This window comes from Abramis brama (genome assembly GCF_963993115.1).
Source record: "Abramis brama genome assembly, chromosome: 2".
NCBI classification, from domain to species: domain Eukaryota; kingdom Metazoa; phylum Chordata; class Actinopteri; order Cypriniformes; family Leuciscidae; genus Abramis; species Abramis brama.
Genome location: NC_139964.1, coordinates 20040619 through 20046130, shown reverse-complemented (window position 1 = coordinate 20046130; position 5512 = coordinate 20040619). Strand labels below are relative to the sequence as shown.

The following is a 5512-nucleotide window of genomic DNA, read 5'->3' as shown; positions in this document are numbered from 1 at the left end:
TCATTAGTTATTGATTAACTAACTGATACTTAAAGGGACAATAAGTAACTTTTTAGGTATTTTATTATCTAAAATCAATATTTTTATTCATAAATATGTCCTCAATGGTGTACAAATACCTCTGCCAATGATCTGACTTATCCTCGTAAACGAAGAATTTATTATCTTTATATACATAGGACGGGTAGGTCCACGGAGGCTTCCATGTATAGTTCCGCCATCTTGAAAAACTATAATAGCAGAGAGGGACAAAAAGTACTAGGCCAACGCCCCAGACAGCAAACTGACTACGAAACGCATCCGCCGGTACAGTGAACTCCGGAACGGATCCAGAAAACGGATCCGAAACTGCGTCCACTTGCACACCGCGCCGGATACGCCGCGGTGGCGGCTCGCGGATCCGGTCCGACACCGCTGCGGTCCCTTTGCGTATCCGTACATAAATGGGTACATCCGCCCCAGCTTCGCTTTGGATCCGCGAATGAGCCGCATATCCGCTTCGGGTCCGTTTTGGACCCGGTCATATGAGCATCGTATCCGGCCCGGGACCGTTTTGGACCCGTTCATTAAATTTCGTCTGCAATGCCACTTTTTTCCCCACACTGCCTGATTATCTGGCCATAACTATAGCTACAGATATATTTAAAATCTAATGGTGGACGAACATTAGATAGACTGGATTGCTCTATAAAAGCTTGAATAGTTATGTATCTGCCTTTATTAATATGAATAAAACATGAAATCATTAAACATTAATATTTTTTAGCCAACTAACAATAACAAAATAGGTTATTACAGACTATAAATGTATTTACTAATTTTTTTAAATAGTTTTATTCATGTATACATTGAATAGACATTACAGAAAAAAATGAAATCAACCATGAATTGTACCAAGAACATCATTTTATTTAGTGAAAAACATTACACTAAAATGATAAAGTATTTTTTTCACTACTGCTGGGTCAAGGTTTGCTGACAGGGGCTCTGGCTCCTTAAGCTTCCCCTATCTGATGCCAGGTTGAACCACCAGATTACATGTTTTGTAATGTCGTCATCGGTGGCGGCACGGGAGACATGGCTCTTTCTCACAGCACCTGTAATACATAAGCAGATTTTCATTACATGTCATGAAATCACATTGAAGCTACCAGGTTGTTGTTTTTTAGAGGATAGACATAATTCTTTTTTTAACTTAAAATAATGTCAAGTCGTAACAGGGTGAAAGGCACTTCTGCCTCCGCTTTGCGGTACTTTATCTACTATAACCACACTATGTAAGATTGCCAGATCGGGTCGCGTTTCTGTAGTTCTAATGAGACATAAGAAAACTACAGACTTTAATAGACTCCCTAAAGAATTTGGCACAAACACAAACAGAAGCTCAACTAAAATGATTAAGTGATTATAATTTTAACCATTATACAGCGTGGCAAAAAAAATTAAGTGTTCCTTGAATAAAACTTGAATGCCCATAAGTTTAGTTGACTAAAAAAAGAACTAAACAAAAACAGGATAAGGTTGACTAAATATGATAAAAGTTAAATAGTAAATTTGACACAGGACTAAGCATGCATAAAAATAAAAAAGCTGACAAAATAAACTCTATTTGAGTCTTGTATCTAATGAGGTATTGCTCACCAGAGCAGGCAATACTGTCTGATCCACATCTTCCCCACTGCCAGGTAGGTCTGTAGACCCTGCTTGCAGAAGGGGTTTGCTCTTCTGCTGGTCTCTGTGAACAGTGAGGCGGTGAAATGGGAGGAGGTGGAGCAGCTGTGCCGCTACTTAGGATAAAAGGTGGTGGTGCGATAACAGGAGCTGATGGTTGTGTTAGTTGTGTAGGTTGTGTTAGAGTTTGCCTCTCTTTTTATGAGCATCTTCCTCCTCGCTCTCATCAGAGTCTCCCAAGAAATGACTATAAATTAGGGTGGAAAAAAACAAGCAGTAAACATCTAATTAATTACTCTTATTAATAATAATAATAAATGTAAGCCTTCCTGTAGCTCAAACAGTAGAGTGTTGGTGCTTGCAATGCTAAGGTCATGGGTTCGATTCCCAGGTAAAGCAAGAACTGATAGGAATGTAAATGTGTACCTTAAAATGCAATGTAAGTTGCTTTGGGTAAAAACATCTGCCAAATGCATAAATGTAAATGTAATTACATAAACATTTTCACTGGCCTAAGAACTTAAAGGGTTAGTTCACCCAAAAATGAAAATTATGTCATTAATGACTCACCCTCATGTCGTTCCAAGCCCGTAAGACCTCCGTTCATCTTCGGAACACAGTTTAAGATATTTTAGATTTAGTCCGAGAGCTTTCTGTCCCTCCATTGAAAGTCAATGGACGGCATACTGTCCACGTCCAGAAAGGCAATACAGACATCATCAAAGTAGTCCATGTGACATCAGTGGCTGAATCTTAAGTTTATCAAGCGACGAGAATACTTTTTGTGCGCTAAAAGTAAACAAAAATAACGACTTTATTCCACTATTCATTTCCTTCTCTCTGTGCCTCGAGTGAGTTCGCGTAGTGTAATAGCGTAGCGCGTCTGTGTTGTACGTCACACGCATCACACATGACCAGCGTCGGCCAATAGTGAGCCTACGTGTGACGTACAACACAGACGCGCTACGCTATTACACTACGCGAACTCACTCGAGGCACAGAGAGAAGGAAATGAATAGTGGAATAAAGTCGTTATTTTTGTTTACTTTTTGCGCACAAAAAGTATTCTCGTCGCTTGATAAACTTAAGATTGAGCCACTGATGTCACATGGACTACTTTGATGATGTCTGTATTGCCTTTCTGGACGTGGACAGTATGCCGTCCATTGACTTTCAATGGAGGGACAGAAAGCTCTCGGACTAAATCTAAAATATCTTAAACTGTGTTCCGAAGATGAACGGAGGTCTTACGGGCTTGGAACGACATGAGGGTGAGTCATTAATGACATAATTTTCATTTTTGGGTGAACTAACCCTTTAAGTTGTAAATCAATGTAATTGGTTGAGAATGGTTTCTCTGAGAAACCAGAAAACATACTGTCCATTTAACTCTATTTCAGCTGGCTTTACGTGTGGTGGTTGTCGGGTTCATCATATCCTAACACTAAATTATGTTTTTGAGAAAATATAGAGGCCAAAAAGTTAATGTAAAATATAAAGGATAATATACGTATACTAACTTCAGCTTTGGCCTTCTTTTTGGCCGAATCTCCTCCTCTTCCTCTTCAGACTGTAGATCTGATGTGTTGCAATTTAGAGCTTTCTTCAAGAGTTGTCGTGCCACAAAGTAGTCATCTAAAATATAAATAGTCTACATGTTAAACTTCAGTAGACCTTCAAATTAATAGAGTAAAAAAGAACAGAACTATAGACAACAGAACAATATCAGAATGTAATTAAAAGGATTTTCTTCCCATATAACATATTGGCAAAATACTTTGATATTTGTTTACAAAAGCCATTTAGATTAGCATATGTGGAAAATAGCATACCACATGATTTAATAACTCTGGCATCATATTTTTTCCAGTCAGGTCCAGGTTCCTCAGAATTTTTCACTGCCCCGTTCACTCTCTCATCATTTTTGTAGTTTGGCCAATAGGTAACTCCATCACTGTACCAATTTTGTGGCACCAAACATCCTTAAACGAGAAGGAAGTAACAAACATCACCAGATAAATTTAACTTCCTGTTTCAAGAACAGGTCAGTACGTCTACCTTGGGTTATTTCACCAAGTGCATGGTGTAATTGCATATGGGTCACTTTTAAATTAAAGAAGCTGGTCCAAAAAATAAAAGAAATTCAGATATGGTCAACAAATCGGAATTGGGCATCAAGACCTGCAGTATAAATGTGGCCTTATTGAACTCAATTGAATCAACAATGAACTGTCAACTTACAGTGAAGTTGCTGAAGAACTTACTGTCTTAAGGTGGAGCTGGAGACAGGTACAGTTTTTCTATTCATTTTATCTAAAAGAAACGTAACAGAAACACAAAATACACATTTCAACTAGTGAGTTGTGGAAAATAACCAAAATTTTTAGTGTTTTCAAAAATAATTATACAGCAGGGCTCGACATAAGGACTGCCTGATGGCCCGGGGCCAGTGTGAAAGATAGTTGGGCCAGTTGCAGGAACTTTCACCTGCCCCATTGGGCCAGTGCTGCATCTTCAAGTTGATAATTTGCAAATTGCCTTGACAATTTAAATGCTGTAGTGTGGACCAGTGTCAGAATTTTACAACATATCTGGCTAAATCAAGTTAGAACAGTATTAAATCTTACTTTACTCTGATGTCAGGAAAAGATGAAACTCCAAAATAAGACTGGTGGCACTTGAACGAACTGTAAGCTGCAACAGAACACACACACACACACACACACACACACAGTATGTTAATATGATATGAAATAATTATCTGAAACAACATTACATGGGGAGGTGGTGGAGAATATATTTGTCATGATGTAAACAAAAATGGACTCAAACTAACCAAACCAGTACAGTATTAAATGCTGTAGTGTGGACCAGTGTCAGTATTTGACTAAATATCTGGCTAAATCAAGTTGGAACAGTATTAAATCTTACTTTACTCTGATGTCAGGAAAAGATGAAACTCCAAAATAAGACTGGTGGCACTTGAACGTAAGCTGCAACAGAACACACACACACACACACACACAGTATCATATAATATTAATTATTTTTTTGAAACAACATTACATGGGGAGGTGGAACTGTCAAAATGTAAACAAAAATGGACATGTTATACCAGAAATTCAGTGAAAAAAGTAAGTTAGGTAAGGTTAGGCCAAACATGATAATATTGCCTGACATTTTAACGTTACTGGAGGGGAGAAAATACGCGCTCAGGGTGTGATAAAAATCCGGACAGCTAACGTTAATTAAATCACCTAACCTCCCAAGAGAGAAAGAATATACCATCCAAATAGCTTTTTTCTCAAAGTTATTAATTATCAAATACATTTTTACTCAAATCTACGCTAATGACAATTTGCTAACTTGGTTTGCCATAATCATTTCAGAAATAAAATCATCGGTATGTTGAACGGTATGAACGGTAATGTTTTACAGCTGTAACTGTACAAATAAAGCATATTTTAACCATTCTTACCGTGCTCCGTGCTTGTCGACCTGCCGGTTGTAGCTTTTCCACAGTGCGGAGAATGATTCAGTGACGATGGCGACAGTTGAAATTAGGCGCGTTTGGTCAGCGGGTCCGCCCAGCGTCTGTAGCGAGTCCGCAAGGTGACAGTGCGTCAGGAGGCGGGGCACATGTTAAGGCGCGTCCGAAGTGCGGATCCGTATGTGATCCGTTCTGGGTCCGCCGATTAAAACCGCAGGCGGGGCCGATCCTGGAGGCGGGGCTGATCCTGTTAGCGCAGCGAAAACGAATCTGACAGTCAGGCGGATCTGGCGGCTTGAGGGCGGGTCCGCCACGGACTCCTTTGCTGTGTGGGGCGTTTCCACAACGCGT

At 39.4% G+C, this 5512-nt stretch overlaps 1 long non-coding RNA gene across 2 annotated transcripts; it reads right to left on the bottom strand.

Moving 5' to 3' along the window:
* Positions 1-940: 940 nt before the first annotated feature.
* Positions 941-5512, bottom strand: LOC311077858. Of its 2 annotated transcripts, none has more exons than XR_014605009.1 (8): positions 5150-5512; positions 4603-4664; positions 4299-4365; positions 3913-3984; positions 3504-3653; positions 3192-3306; positions 1642-1918; positions 941-1097 (listed from the first exon to the last, which is right to left on the bottom strand). It is a non-coding gene; the product is annotated as an uncharacterized lncRNA (long non-coding RNA). The 2 variants fall into 2 exon arrangements; XR_014605010.1 differs by having other exon boundaries at positions 942-1097; positions 3936-3984; positions 5150-5511.